At 44.1% G+C, this 16,643-nt stretch overlaps 1 long non-coding RNA gene and 1 pseudogene across 1 annotated transcript in view; one reads left to right on the top strand and one right to left on the bottom strand.

Annotated features, from left to right (window-relative positions):
• The window catches only part of LOC133105408 (uncharacterized), a 111,664-nt gene that overhangs the window by 12,610 nt on the left and 82,411 nt on the right, over positions 1-16,643 (top strand). The gene's annotated exons all lie outside the window — the stretch shown is intronic.
• Positions 5,697-5,948, bottom strand: LOC133105395 (cytochrome c oxidase subunit 7B, mitochondrial-like; annotated as a pseudogene).

Raw genomic sequence — 16,643 nt, 5'->3', positions numbered from 1 at the left:
TTCTCCATCTTCTCTTCCTCCCCCCACTTCCCTTTTCCCTTTTTCTTCACTCTCTCTGATGACCCAACGTAGCCTTTTGGTCTAGATCAACTAAGTTTTATGAGCCCTTAGTTATTGAGAAGAGTGCTGTGCTAATTCTGGGATCAAAAAGAGATATGACCTAGACATTGCTCTCAAAACTCTTACTTTCTGGTAAAGAAGATGTACATGTAAAACATGACTCTAGCTGAGTGTGACCCATGTAATAATGGGATTCTCTCTAAGGCACAGGAAGTAGCCTTGACATTGGAGGGGCTCACCTTGCTGGGAAAGTTGGAAAGGACCTTGTTCATTGAATGCTTCACAAAGCGGGGGATGTCTGAGCAAGTGTGTCAGCAGTTCCTAGGCAGTCAAGGATAGGAAGGTGGATCCAGTAGAGAGGGCAGAGTGTGGGAAGCCACTGAGGCATGAATGAACAAGGTGTACGCTGGACATGCAAACCATCCAAGTAATTCATGGAAATATGGAGAGAGGCAAGCTAAGGTTACATCATGAGGGGCCTTGTATCCCTACTGCCCTTTGGTGAGTGGCCTTCTAACATTTTTAAGCCTTGAAACTCCTTGACATTTTATCTGGAAGCCCAGAATTTGCTTGGCAGTTGGTCTAGCGGAAACAAGGCAAGGGAGCTTGTACAGGGTACCATTTCAAAGCCACTGCAATGAAACATGGTCATATTTGTGTTTTCTAGCAGAAACTTAATAAGTTTTTGTTAGAGAATGAAAGTTTTCCCAAACCAGGGAAAAGGAAAGGGGCAAAGGAAAGCATTCACTTTCTCGGATGCTATTTTAGATGAAAGGCCAGGATCCATCTTTCTGTTCAGTCACACACGGAAGCAGCTTTCAAGAAAAAGAAGTGCTGATGTACATTAGCTCACTCTGCTATTAACTGTGCTGGAACATATTTTAAAAACAGTTTAGAACTAAAATCATATGCATTGATGTCTTCTATTCCTTTGAGGACTTTTAGTGGCAGACAAATCTGAACTGCGTTTATTCATGTGGGAGCAGAATTATCTTTGATTACCAAGTGCTTTTTGCTTCCGTGAAAGCTATAATAAACCACTGCTGGGTCCACTGGGGTAGGTGTGGGCTTGTGAAATCAAAGATGGGGAGGGTTTGGGTGAAAGGAAATTTCTTACGACTATTATAAAAATTGGTTTGAACTTGAAAGCGTTAGAGAGAGAAAGCTCTGGGTTACTTTTATTGACATCCCTGGGTTGGCATCCCTCAGGAGACAGTGCCATACTTAGGTGGGTGTCTTCCATCAACCTCCACCTGATGTGAAGGGTTGTTACATCTTTAGCTCCGCTCACGGCAATGCCAGAGACAAACACAGAAGAATATTCTGACCTGGCTTTGTCAGTTTTTAAATCCATATCTTGGCTCTTTTCTTTTATATAAACAGAAATGCAAAACTGAAGCCTTGGTATGTTTTGCCTGTTTCATTTTTAAATTCCTTTTCATTTTTTACAGAGTAATTCATCTTCACTATGGGTTAGTTTAAAAAACATATATACAAAAAGAAGAAATTAAAATCTACTGGTAATAACAACTCTAGAAATAACTACTATCAACATTTTCGAGTACATCTTTATATCTTTCTAGATTTTTTTCCTTACATATTCACATTACAGTGTTCCTTTGAGAAATGAGATCATGTTGCACAAATTGTTTTGTTACCCACTTTCCTCATTTTAAATACATCAGAAGCAAAAATAATTTTAAAGTCAATATAGTTCGTTCTACGACATCGCTTTTATGTGGATGCGTGCTATTTGTTTATAAAGGTAGACCCCAATTTATTTAAACAAACTCTTATTTTTAGACATTTGGCTTCCAGGCTTGCCCTATTATAACAGTGCTAGGAAACATCCTACTAGCTAAATTTTGCCTTCATTTATCCTTGTCTCCTTAGAATAATCTACTCAAGTGGAATTTCTGGTTCAAAGGCTCTGTATACTGTCAACGCTGTTGGCATGCTTTATAAAACTGTCCTCAGGAATGAAGGTTATTCTTGTTTATATTCCAAATGTGAATGTATGAGGGCACTTATTTCCAATCAACATTACCAGTTCTAGTAAATATTGTTTTGGTCAGTTTAATATCATTTTAAATTCCTGGGTCTCCCTACTTCCTCCACCTGTTGGGTCTAATAGAACATGCACTCCAAAGGATGGGGTGAGGAGTCAAAGAGAGAAATGAGGCAAAGAAGGGCTGTGTAGGAGGGGCTCAGCGATGTGTTCACAGTTGATTTAAGTTCAGTTTGAAGACTCACCTCATAGAAATAGTTTATTGATGGGCTTAACGTTTGACCTGTAGAAGCTGCAGGATGAGGGGGAGCTTACTTACAACCAAGGTGAGTCTCTGCATCCCGAGGGAGGTCCTTTATCAGGTAGAGAGAAACAGATGCCTCCAGAACTCTGAAAGTCAGGTGGAAGCAGTGCAAGTCAGAGGGGCTTGAGAAGTGGTGCAGGGAATCCAAAAGGGTGGACAATTTAAAAGTAAACCTAATCATTGGCCAAAGCTTGGAAATACAAAAAAGACAAAAACGATCCCCTCTTGGGCTTTTTTCACTGAACTACACTTTGGCATAGTGCCATTGCCCTGTATGGAGCCCTGCTTATTTTTTTCTGGATTGAAAAGCAATAGGGCGTGATGGTGAACCATGTTGGGCATGGAGAGTCCGAATTCTGGCCCTGCCATGTGCCAGCTCATTGAGTTTGAGTTATTCTCTAAACTGTTTCCAGGTCTATGAGGAATGATGATTATACGATGTACGGCTGTGTGAGGATTAGATGAGATAGTTTGCAGGAGTCAGCACAGAGCCTGGAATTAGTAACCCTCCCTCCACTGTAGCTGTTAGGCTTACTTTGGCACTGTGTCTTCAACTCACACAGAGGCTGCTTGGATTCCCTGAAAGTGACTCGCTGGGTCACAGAGGGCGACAAACTTTGCCCCACTATTTACCACCTTCCACAGTGTCCCGATGAGCAGAGAACATGGGAGAACTTTCTTTCTTGTTTTCTTAAATGGAATCATTTTGCTTTATTTTCCTGTGAATGCTTCATTTTGTCCTCAAAATGAAGTAGAGGCCACATCATCTACCGTGCCTCCCTCTCTGTGCTGGTGGCTAGAAAGCTTAGGGGTGAATGTGTGGTCGATCTCTGTCTGCTGTGTAGGGCTTCACAGAATTCATTCCACATACCAGCCACCCTGCTGGCTATAGCTTATCTTTCTTATATTTATTCCTCATCTGCTTACATTTTCTCAAATTTAATTTTATCTTGTGTGTATGCTGTAAACAACTTTAAATTGCTTTCAGAACAAGGCAGGGTAGAACGAAAGAAATAAAAGTAAAAGAGAAAATAAAGCTCATCACTGGTATACCCACTCTGAGGTAAATCCTATTTATATATTGTAACTTTCTTCCTTTCCCCTTCCTTCTCATTGTCTCTACGTCCATCTATCCATCTAGCTTACCTGCAGGCAGGCAGTATGTGATTTTCACACAGCCTTAGTCCATAAACAGTTTCTTTCATCATAAAAAGTTCATTGTAAAATGACTTTTAATGGCCATCTAGACCTCTATCATATAGATAAGACACAGTTTATTAATTATTCTTCTGTCATTAAAATTTAGGTTTTCTTCCCTTTGCTGCATAACATTTATCTTTATAACCGTGATCACCATCATTCCTTATACATTTTTGCATAACCCTTTACTTTTGTTTGTTATAAGACTTTCATATACATTACTGGCGATCATCTTCTTCCTATTCAAAGAAATGAAATTGCTCCTATTCAAAGAAGTGAAATTAAAGCATATAATCATCTGTGCCTATCCAGCAGAGTTAGGAGCCAGGAGAGTGGTATTCCCTGCATCAGCAAGGAAGCAAGTCTATAAAACATGGAATGAAAATATCTTCTCCCTTTGGCACGGCAGAGAGCTTCTCCAGGGAAGTTGTTGAGGAATACAGATTAGGTTTAGGGATGAATCCTTGCTACATGGTGCTTCCCCTTCCTCAAACTTCCAGAGGCCATCTCTGACAATTTCATCTAGGACGGGGGAGAGAAGCCTCGCTGGGCATGGCTTCTGGTGGGCCTGGAGCTCAGAGACTTCATCAGACCTTCTTCAAAGACCTGATCCCTCCTTACCTGGTTTTCAGCCAAAGCTAGAATCTGACATCCCCAGTTATTTCTAGGGTTTTGAGCTGGATATTTTCCCCATTCAGTTGGGCAAAGCCTGAAGGGCATTTTTAAACAGAGGATCTTTGAGTTTTCAGCTTTTATCTTTCATTAAAGATTAGGAGCAACATTTTAGATTCCTCTGCCTCAGAGGTCCCTGCCTGTAGCTTCCATGCCTTGTGACCTGCCTCCGTGATTATGGGAGAATGTTCCATCTGCAGCTACTGACCATAGTTGTCCCTCAGTGTCTGTGGGAGATTGGTTTCAGGAACCCCCGAGGATCCCAAAATCTGTGGATGCTCAAGTCCCTTATATAAAATGGTGTAACACAGTATCTGTGGGTACAGAGGACCAACTGTATTTTGTTTCCCACCTGCTGCTGAAGTCAGACTCAGGTCTCCTTCAGAAACTACCATGTTGTCTGCACAGATCCTTCTCGTGGTGATGAGATCTGTGTTGGCAAACACAGCCCTTGCTTGTGCTGTTTTCCAAGAAGCAGGTCTGGGTGGACCCCAGACTGGTGTGCTTATCAGCGGTGCCACCTTGAACACCAGTTATGACCTCAGTTTTTGTGCCTGTGATAAGCAAAATACTCCTTCCTCGCGGTGTTGTGGTGAAGACTGAGATATATGTGGCTGAAGGAGACATTGTTTGTGAACATGCCTATCGCTTGACCAATGCCTCTTTTACCATAATTATTCGATTTTGATTCAAGTGTTTGACCTGGGCACACCTGGGAGGAGTCTCCAGGAGAGCAAATAATTACCAAACACTTGTTCTGTGGCTGTGACCAGCCCCAGGGCCTTCTCAACAAGCTGACAAGGTAGATACTATCATCATCCCCGTGTCCATCGAGAAGTTACGAGACTCATCCAGGTTTAGAGCTAGAAAGAAACAAAGCCGCGGTTGGAACTTAGGCAGTCTGGTTGTAGAACCTGTTCTCTTGTCTACCCAACTGTACTGCCCAAAACCCAACAAATGGTTAAGAACATGTTTCTCTTTAAAGATGCACTGAAGCCCTGAGTGCAGTTGGCGTGGGTACCCCTGGCCTGGTATCGCAACCCACTGCCAGCCCGTATCTCCCCCCTCCCTCCCTCCTGGCCACGGTCCCATCCTGGATGGCATTCCTGTGCCACCAGCTCCATTTACTCCTGACACAGTGTAAACGGGGACCCATGAACACGTGGTACCACCAAGGTGTTTATTTCTCAGTAGAGCCTGGCCCCGGGACACCCAAGGGAACCAACCCCTCATGTTCCAAAGAAGGGGGGCCGTGACCCAGAACATGGGCTATGTAAACTGGATCTTGTTCCATGCAGGAAAATCCTGTGTGGATCCTTCCAGAAGGGACTGTCAAACTTTTATTTTTTAAATCTTCAATCATGCCATATTGTAATGGGTACACAGTGCTTTTACTTGGCATCAATTATGAGTCGGTTTTGAAACAATTCAGCATTAAACCAGCGGGGATGATTACTGATCTCTTCCTCCCTTTGGGGCAACTCTACCAACAGGGGACAGGTTCCATTCTATTCCAGTTTGTGTTGCTGTATATGCCCATCCGGCAACACAGAAAGTGGCTCCATTAGCTAATACAGCGTTACCATATTTGTCATGGAAATCAGGTGCCTGCTTCCGGTGGCTCTGCCTTGCCATTGTTTGCTGAATGCTTTGAACTCAGAGGCAACTTAGTGCATTTTTGGCCAGGGGAAACATCATGGAGCTGAAGACAGAACTGCAGCAACTGCAGCTGCTAGTTTTTTGCACCTTCACATCAAGTACCCTTGCAAAGAGTTCTGAAAACGAGACTGTCAGACTTTTTGCTAAACTTCCAATTGTGGCATTTAGAGGCTAACTTTTATCCCACAAAACTCTTGAACTTACATAGCAGTGTTTAGTTCACAAAGCATCTTCCCCACTTCTCCCTGTGGGGTCACCATAGAAAGTTCATGAGGGAGGCCAGCAGATTTTTCCCTCTGTCCCTGGCTCTCTCTTCCCCGCTCTTTGCTTTATTGAGTTCCTACGCTGGGCTAAGTTTTGAGAATTAAAAAACAAAAGACAAATCTTTCCCACTTTCCTGTTGAGTTCTCACAGGTTGTAAGTAGAGCTGTGCTTTAGAACTTGAGTCTCCCAGTGGCCAAGCCAGGACACACTCTCCACTCAAGATGCCTTTCCAAACGGTCACCAAACTCTGCTTTCAGCATTGAGTCCTGAGCTCGTAGGAGCCTCTTATCGGGATGATGGGTTCTAGGTCTGACCTTCTGTGTCCCTAGGGAATGGCTCAGAGCAAATTAACTTGCATCTAATCAAAATTTTCTGAGGTCATAGTTAAGACTGACAGTCGCTCGTGGTGCCAAAGTCACTTTTTTTTTTTAACTTTTTATTTTATATTGGAGTATAGTTGATTAACAATGTTGTGTTAGTTTCAGGTGTACAGCAAAGTCACTTCTTGCAGAAACAGGAATGGCTAAAGTCAAGACTGGTGTGTCCTTCTGGTGCCTTTAAAAGAGGACAAATCTCCTATAAACATAATTAATCCATTCATCCTTTAATTAATTTGCTCGTTCTGAAACAGGGATGCCCCCAATGTGGTAATGGAGTGTGCTTGCTGTGACCATTCTGTCTCTAGAATACAAATGCTCACTCTCTCCCCTGGCCCCATCACACCAGCCATCAATAATGAGTAAAAGCTCTGACAAGTATTCAGCCCTCCCCTATAGAATCTTCCTCCTCCCTGTACTGGGTTTTGCAGCCAAGGGTGGAAGGAGAGGGCAGTTCATTTCCGGTTGGCAAAAGAGGCACCGGTGGCTGAGAAGGAGTTGACCTTGGTGAGTTGCATCCATGTACAGTAACTGGTCCAAGTACCCCTCCCACAGTGGCTGCAGACCCAGGACATTGTCATCAATGTCATCACTGTCATCAATGATGCCTCTGCATCATTTTCTGCTGCAGTGAGTCTTCAGTTTAGGGCTGCCCACTCCCCGCTGTTGTGCTTAGGGGAGAGGGCATTTGATTGAAAGAGCACTCAGCAAAGATTTGGGCTGAGGCAGGCCAGTGGTGATGCTGCCACTTATTGGCATGGGACGTCAGGAATGCTGGCTCGCAAGGAGGCGGGCAGCGAGCAGCGAGCAGGTCTCTCCAGCAGAAGCCTTGAGCTATCAGGAGGAGAGGCTCCGAAGGCTGACCCAGGTCAGAGACTGGGTCCACTGCTAGCGCTTCTATGCTGGTCTCTCAGGTCAGAATACGGACAGTTTTAGCTCGACCAGTTAACTGTGAGTCTTCAAGCATTGCTACCTCCTCAAATGTCGGAGCTAAGACATGTTCAAGCATTCGTTACTTTAGGAACCCAGATCCACCCCTTCCTTTCCCTTACTGGGGATGAGCTTTTCTCTTTAAAACTTTAAAACACAAAGGGTCGCATCAGATCTTCTTGCTCGAGAGGATGATCCTACTGATTACCCTTCTGAGCAGGCCACCCCAGGGGTTCCACAGTGATTCTCATTCCTGCCAATATTGTGACATGATTTGTCACATTCTCTTGAAAAAGAAGAAAAAGAAACACTATTCCCATAGATAATCTGCCACTGTCCATCTATTCATTCATTCATGTGGCAAACCCCAAGGGCCAGGAGCTTGTCAAAAAACCATGGATATTTCAGACCTGGGCCCAGTGATGAACTTGATCTTTTTCACATTTCTCACATTCCCCAGGATCTACCTGGCTTCTGGCACCTGGACTTTGTTTCCTTTTATTGGCTGGAGTGCACTCCTCACAGTCGGTGGCTGAAGTGAGTTTCTTCAGCTTGATGCTGGGCACCCTTAGGACACAGCTTGTACTTGACTTCTTGGCCCTTTGCCTTCCTGGTTCCTCTGGGCAGCTCCTCTGCATCCCCGGACCCTTGAACTTCACTCTGGGGCTAGCCAGCCCTCCCTCAGCCTCCCGGAAGCGGCACTGCTTATTGTGCCTTGTGTGAGAAACTGTTCAGAGCCTGATAAACCCTGGGCAACACATTTTCTGACTTAGTTTATTTCTAAAGTGTGTCTTTTGAAGTCATCTTTTCATGAGGGATGGGGCTAGGGTTTAGCTTACCTTGTTGGTAGATTATGAAAGATAAATGGCACTTGAGTCCATTTGAAAAATGAGGACTCTCCCTTCTTTCTTTTCATCCCTACCCCCAGCACTGCCCAATGTCCAAAATGCCCTTGATCCCAGATGGCTCAATGAACCATGAACAATAAAATGTAAAGAATTTCTCTTAACAAAAATGAATCCTTGCAATGACTAATTTGAAAGAGCACTAATTTACCATGAGGGCTTCTTCTTTGAGACCTGTCTTTGTCACCAGCTAGCTAGGAGACCTGCACAGTCATTAACCTCTGGGACCCTCTTGTCTGCCCTTCATAAACAGAGGACACAGCATGAGTATTCTAAAGGGATGTGCATCATTAAGGATCAAACACGAACGGATAACCAGACCTTCGATTATGTACAATTTCGTTTTTACTATATGGATAAACCTTGATATTTAGAGAGTAACAGAATTATGTTGCTCTCTGTATAGCCATTTGAAGTTAATCAGGCAGTGAATCTTAATTACCTACATTAGTTTACCCTGGTAAAGTAAAATGAAGCCATTTCCACACATTGTCTTTCAATCTGCCATTAACAGCAGAGAGAGTCAAATATTCATACACTTGGTCAGCGACCACTGACTCCAGGGTGCTTTAATTCATGGCTGTATTTTCATCTCAGGCTAACAGAGTTTCCAGTTCAGGATAAGCCTCAACATTCTCTCTTGAAATAGGATTGAGAGAAGCATAAGGACTCAGTAGCACGGACGACCCCACTCCGGCACAACATGTGAAATGGCAGCTCTTAAAAACCTTTCCTCAGGCTATGAAACAGCTCTGAGTCCATCACATTCCTCTTCCTCAACTCTTAGAATCTTGCATGTGCAAATATCTCAGCCTGAAATGACTGCCAGAGTAGGGAAATATCTGGGAGTAAGGTCATCCTTATTAGAATAGGATGCTTTACACTATCTGGATTTGGATGGAGAATTTCATATACCCCTTCTCCACTACATAGAGCCAAAGAATTTTAGGGACCACCTAATTCATCCCCTCATCAGGTCCATTTTGCTGATAGGAAAACTGAGTCTCGGTGGGGTCAAATGTTTTGTCCACAGTCCTGCAGCAGCTAGTAGCAGATCTAAAACTAGAACCCAGGCTTCTGACTCCTAGTCCATTACTAAAAAGTGTGTGCTTGGTTTGATGAAGGAATTTAAAATGCTGGGAGTGGAAGGGAAAGAATTTCAAAAGATTAACCAAAGAAAAGAAAGATTTTCCCAAATGGTCTCTAAGACCTTTGATGCAGGCAAAGCCTTGGAAATGGATCTTGGTTAATATTCCTTGTGCAGCTGTGCAGACTTACACTTCTCTTTGTACCTGGGAACATGGTGCATTATTCATGCAAACAGAATCTATTTGTTCTGAGACTTTGCAGAGAAGGAAAACATAAGTTAATGACAAAATTAAGAGAAGAAATGATCACGGCTGCACTTTGGCAGAGCAACCCTGAACAGCCACCTAAAGTTAGATGTGGAAGCCCTCCTTGGAAAAGGAGCCCAGGTGAAGACCTTAATGAGAGCAGTTCTGTTGATGCGTCTAGAATCCTAGGTGCAGTGCTGTGCTGCCTCTGGTGTCCCTGCCTTTCAAGTTTGAAGGCATTTAAGTACTAGACACCTCAGTGGAAATGATGTGAATTCTTTTTGTCCTTATTGTGTGTTTTAAATGTGTGAAATAAGTAAATGTTTTCATGCTGTAAGGTGTTAGGATGGTTCAATGAGGTAGGTTAGAGGGCTTTATGAAATGGAAATATCTGAATGTGGAAAGGATGACTGTTAACCACTCAGTAATTAATAGGCACTTGCTTAAAGTCTAGGCACTTGCCAGGGATCACAGTTTATTAAATATGTGCAACAGAATTTCTCAACAGGTGATTTCACGTGGACTCAGCTGACTCATCTGAAGCCCTTGACAAGTGTATACATATAGGCCCCCTTCCAGGCGTGACATAGCCAATTCTCTGGGGATGCATTTGAACCTTTGCATTGCTAACTTGCTCCCTGGGGGCTTCTGATACAGGAGACTACCCTGGAGGGTGGAAACTCTTCTGCTTTTTTATGCAAAGTTGCTTACTTCGTAAGCATAAGCATTTAAGCATCTATGTTTGATGCATAGAACTGAACATGAGCTTAAATTAGGTCGAAAGATGGTTTGAGGCAAGTTGTGACTGGCTTTGTTTTCCATGCTAGATAACTGAGGCTTTACTCAGTAGGAATAGTTAGCTAAGCACTATCTTTGAGCAAGGTAGAATACTAAACTTGATTTCTAGAAAAATAAACCTGATAGACAGCAATGAGAAGACCAGTTTCAGTAATCCAGAATTGGTTCTTAGTGACTATTTCTCATCTTTTTATTTTACTGAAAAATCATCTGATAGGAAAGAAATGTCTGAATTCCTCTCCACACCCCCTATAGGTTTGTCCTTCTCTCTCCACAAAGAGAAAGTCTTGGAGTGGGCTTTTTTCTTTCTCTGCATGTTTGCCCCTTTCCACGTGTGGAGAAGTAGCTCTTCTGATTAGTGTAATTATGCCCTTGTTTAGTCCAGTGGTCCTATATCACCTGGAGGGCGTGTGAAACCGAAGACTGCTAAGCCCCACCCACTGCATTTCTGATTCGTTGGGTCTGGGCCCAATAAGCTTGCGCTTCCGACAAGTTCCCAGGTGACGCCAATGCTACTCCACCGGGCCCCAGGCTTGGAGAACCACTGCTTTAGGCCAATATTCTCTTTCCCTGGAAGCCTCAGCAAACAGTAAGTAAGGTTTGTGTTTTTTTTTATCCCCTTTGAGTTTTAAGTAAAATAACCTCATGCAACAGGAGAGGAGAGGGTCAGTGATGGAGGATGCCGCCCCTTTGTTCTGTGGCGGGGACGTGGGCTCCACTTAGGGCTGGAGGGCTCTGTGGGCTGTGGCGTTAGAGGCTCAGCTCCGAGGCCAGATCCTGGGCTTGGAAACACGGGTCCCTCAAGCTTTGGCCTGTGCTTGAGGGAGGGGGAGCGCTGCATCCCTAAGCGTTCTGCTCTTTGCTCCTGAGGCCCAAGAAGAGATGCACTGGGAGGCCCAGGCTGTCTGGGGAAAGGCTGGCTCTTCCAGGGCTTGGGGTGGGACAAGGGGAGGGGGGCTCAGACCGTTCTGTTGGCCCCAACCATGGCCCCTGAGCTCTGCTTTCAACTGCTGTGCCAGTGTCTTCCAGGTGGCAGACTCCAGTGGGTGCTCCACTGTTTTCTTTTTCAGTGAATTAAACTCATCTGTGCTGGTCCTAATCCCATTTTGGGACTGGGCCCCTGCTCCAGCTTTTCAGTCTAAAACCCTTTGTGTACATCAGCGTGGCCTGTCAGTGGGTCCAGCTGCTTTACTTAGGTACGGATAGACCAGGATGCTGTGTTGGGGCCCAGGCCCAAGTAGCAATCTCCAGTCTGTTTGCCATTTGATACTTCTATTCACCAGATTTCAGACAGGAAGACAGCAAGAGGAGCAAGTAGTAGGATTTGAGCATCAAACATTTCCTCATACTCTGTGCCGTTTAGAGAGAAAGCAACTTTCTGGAGAATCTGAGTCCTTGCTCATGGGAGGCTGATATGCCAAGTGTTGGCCTAGAAAGTTGCAGCAGGATGTGTACATCATTGCAGTGACAGGCTGACATTATATTACTGGGACTTTAAACTACCAAAAGCAACCAAATTGTACATCCAGAACATTCATGCGTGATGTTTTGACCTTTAGATTGTTAATACTAGGGCTTTGACAGAAAGTACTAGAGCAGCTTTCCCAAATTCTGTTTTGGTTTTGTTTTTGTTTTGAATTTCATCCAGAAAAAGAGGGAGCTGTGGACACTTGGATTCATTCAGCTTCCAGAGACTGTGGAGTCCTATCCACAGGGCCTCAAGCTGGTTCTAGATTATTTCCTCCATAAGCCCTGAACATGGGTTTCAGAGACCCATACTGAGATCAATGGCAGGGAAATGTTGTATTTTTCAATCTTCCTTTTCAATAAAAAGGAAGATTTCCTCCTTTTTCGGCAACATGTCATCTTGGTGGATTGAGACAGAAAGCCTATTAAATGGAAAAAGCGTGAAAACATCCTATGTCTGAAACAGACTGTTTTCAGGCATGGAGTTTGGTCAGTTATGTTGGAGCAGAATTAGTTTTTTAAAAAGCATGTTTTTATTGTCAAGTCAGAGAAGAGCAGTAGAAAAGTGAAAGAAAAACTGAAAGAGGATGTGCCCATTGAAACGGACCAAGTGAGGAATTTTCTTAACCAAAAGGCTGAGAACTCAACATCTGAGAGAACACGGATATGAATGGGAGAAGGAGGTGTGCCATATTTAATTGCTTTGAAAGGGAGAACTAAAAACGAAGGGGATGATTTAGTGGTTACTAAATAGGAGACTGGATTTCTCCCCCAAATTTAGCCACATTAAACAGTACATTCTTAGAGTGAGCCAGGATGTTCCCCACAGAAAGACTGTCTGTGGCGTTACTGGGAGACCTCCTCTTAGCAGGCAGGGGTGAGGGGGTTAGGGAGGGGTGGCCGGTGAATCATAAGAGCAAATGGGAACCACCCCAAGGCCTGGGACAGATGCATGAAGAGGTTACATGAGATTTGTGCAGGTTATTAAGGGAATATCAGCATAATGTATTTACTGAGTTTTTAAAATAACACAGCTGCTCATGAGAACAGCTATTTACTACTATGAGGGGAACACAACTAGGACATTTACGGAGTAGAGAGATTCAGGACAGATAACATCCTAAATTTCAGATGTAAAGGTCAACATGATTGAAATTAGATCCCCTGGGTGGTGGGTTGCATTTATTTTTGGCCGACCTGGAACCGAGTGAATTTTTATCTCTCAGGCTGGGGACAAAACGAAAGAGAATCTGAAGGTGTGTGTGCTTAGCCCAAGAGCAAAGTGAAAGGAAGGAAAGCACGGTGATCCCGCGCACAGGGTTAGCCCCACATATGATTGAGAAGAAAGAGAAGCAACTTAGAAAGTAGGTTAAAAAGTTTTAAACTTCACTTGGCCTGCTGAGAAGGAGGGGGAGGAAAAACAGAGGAACTGGAGTACTCAGAGACTTACCCCTCTGTGATAGAACAATGAGGAAAGAAAGAAACTTCACTGCTGGGAAAATAGAACAGGTTAGTCAAGGCTTGGAAAATTCAAAAGTTGAGAGATGGGAAGATTTGCCGGGGAGGCTCATGGTCTAGGGTCTTCTTACTGGCCCCCAGAGGCACACATGCTTTTGGAAGTTCATGAATTTGCTGAAGGTAGTTTTAAACTGAGACGCATGTAGAAAACTGGAGGACTACCCTCAAGAGAGAAGCTTCCTAAGCCTGTGTAAATCAAGCGCAAGAGGTAGAAGCAATAGCCACTCATACACAGCAATAAAATACACAGCAATAAAATATGCCTGGGCATCTTGCTGTGGGTGGATAACATCACGGGGAAAGCAAGGCAGTGAGGTTGGTTCAGTGAGCTCCCCGTTATAAACATTGTAAATGTGAGGAAACCTCCTAAGAGCCAATGCCGCTAGTGTACAGAGACTGTACACTGAACGCTGTAGTTCAGTGTTGAGTTCTGGAACCTACAGTTAAGAACAGAAATGGCATTTCAGAGGGCCAGATCCTAAGAGGGAGCATCTGTGTGTAACTTTAAATCCTAGGAGACGCTGTGTGATAGATGGATTTCCCCACACCCCCTACTCCCAATAAATCAGAAGGTCACAATTAGCCTCTCAATAGAAGATCTCTTCATCCTGATTTTAGATTGAGACCCATGGGAGAAAGAGACCTGCATCCCAGCAGAACTGAAGCCCCAAATATTTCCCCCCTTTTCTCAGCCAGCACTAGGTCTCTGTTACATTCATAGGTGGAGACAAAACTGTGAGCCTGGGTTCTTCTCTAAATTGTGTACTAGGATCTGGAAACACAGTACTTTGTGTGGGAGCTGCTCTGGAACCTGGGTGAGGGTTAGTTGTGCTATCTAAATTCTGTTGGCACGAATTTGGTGCTGTGATATTCTTATGTGTCCTAACTGACTCTGGAAACATGACAGTCATGAGAAGCTTGGAGCTGCACTAATTCAGTTGTGGAGGTGCTAAAAGCAGCACCCATTCGAGCAGGTGGCGGCCTGGGATGCAACTTCTGCCAAAGAACCCAAACTCCCTCCAGGTGAGTTACATCTGGCTGAGGGAGAAAAGGATAAGGAAGTAGGATTCTAGATTCTAGTTTATCATAAGAAGTGACACAAATGTATTATCTTATGGTTCTGAAAATTCAAAATAAACATTAGCTAAATAAATTAACTTCACTGGGCTAAAACGAAGGTCTTGGCAGGCCTGTGTGGCCCACTTGAGGTTCTAGAAGAGTTTGTTCCCTTGACTTTTGCTGCTTCAGGAGGCTGCCCGCATTCCTAGGCTCAAGGCCCCGTTCCTCCATCTTCAAAGCCAGGAACGTTAGGCAGAGTCCTTCTCCTGCTGCCTTCTCTCTGGGTCTGACCTCTTCTGCCTTTCTCTCCCCCATTTATGGTCCCTTATGATTACATTGGATCCACTCAGATTATCCGGGGACTATCTCCCTGTGTTAAAGCTAATTAGCAACCTTACTTCTATCTGCTACCTTTGCCACATATGGTAACATATGCACAGGTCCAGGGATTAGGACGTGGACATCTTACTGGAGTTGGGGGCGGGGGGTGTTAGTCTACCTAACGGGGAGCAAGGAGCTTTGGGTTTAGTTCTCTAAACTGTAATTTATGAGGCAGAGCTGATTTTTATTTTATTTCCTCTCTCGGAATTTAATAATGGGGGAAATCCACATTCAAATTTGAGGCATTTTTATGTTATTCGTTGTTTATCCTGTTATGCAATATTTGGATGATATACTGTGGAATGAGAAATAGGTGAAGAAGTGATGGCCTAGATGCTGCATGCCTGTGATGCTAATTTAACTAATGTCCTATCCTGACTCTTCTTGAGGGCCTCTAGGGACAAGAGCTGCACTGCCCAAGTCATAAGAGGGACCGCTGTAGTTCTGGGCTCACCGGCAGAAGCCTCAATGCGCTAATGATCTAACACAACCCTCCTGGCTGCCAGAGTCTTGGCCTTTGGACCCAATGGGTTAAGAGAGAACAAAAGTTAGGGGCGGGGGGGGGGGAGGAACAGTCAACCTTTTCTTCCAATGTCAGGAGAGACTCTGCTCTCTTCCCCATGAGTGGGGATATTGCAGTGAGCAATTTCAGATTTTCTCTCTAGCAGTTTTCTTGGGTTTCTACGAAATTGGTTACTGGGAGTCATGCTTCTCTCTCTCTTTGCTCACCTTGTGGATCCATAATTCCTTTCTGCTTCCTGTCTTGGTGTAATAAGACTATATCCACCCTCTGTCCCAGTGCAGCTTCTTAGCATGTGACCGAATGGGAAAATCTGATAATGGCTGCCTGCAGGTCCTGTTAGCATGAAGGGGGAGGGGGCAAGGGAGTCCCATGTGTCCTCAGACCCAAGTAGTAGTCTCCAAACCAACTCTGTTCAGATATCCTACACTGGTGGTTCTTACACAATTTCTAAGACTAATAAAGCTGTTACACTGATCCCCACCGTCAGGTCTTTGAAATTACATTCAAAGGTTAAACCCAGTGGGATGGTAAGGGAGTCCTCAAACCTCCAAACCTACAGCACATCTAGGTGGGAAATAGAGATCCTTGAAAGCAGAAGCAAAAAGATGTTAAAACACTGTTCCCTTTCTACCAAAGCAGTGACCTAAATTAATAGCCACAGCTTTGTAAACACATATGCATTTTGATGGAGTCTTAACCCACAGGGCTGTGATCTTCATCATTATCGTCTTCATTAGAAGCAGATGGTAGCACAGTGTTGCCTACACACATTTAGGTAATGTTGAAACAATTCCCGGAAAAACGGCCAGGAAGCCTAATCAATTCTTTAAGGAGCTACAGTGGGAGCTGGAGTCTAGGAATACGGTCTAGGAATACGAAGCTGTATTGAAACTAAAACAAAAAGAGAAAAAAAAAAAACCCTAAAAGATACTAAAATCTCATCAATTTCATTGGGATAGTTTTGTTTTATATAAATTTATTTATTTTTGGCTGCGATGGGTCTTTGTTGCTGCGTGAGGGCTTTCTCTAGTTGCGGCGAGCGGGGGCTACTCTTCGTTGCGGTGCGCGGGCTTCTCACTGTGGTGGCTTCTCTTGTTGCGGAGCACGGGCTTTAGGCACGTGGGCTCAGTAGTTGTAGCTCATGGGCTCTAGCGCACAGGCTCAGTAGTTGTGGTGCACAGGCT

The sequence above is a fragment of the Eubalaena glacialis genome, chromosome 14, assembly GCF_028564815.1.
Source record: "Eubalaena glacialis isolate mEubGla1 chromosome 14, mEubGla1.1.hap2.+ XY, whole genome shotgun sequence".
Classification (NCBI taxonomy): domain Eukaryota; kingdom Metazoa; phylum Chordata; class Mammalia; order Artiodactyla; family Balaenidae; genus Eubalaena; species Eubalaena glacialis.
The sequence above is the reverse complement of the archived record's forward strand: the minus strand, read 5'-3'. Positions and strand labels throughout refer to the sequence as shown.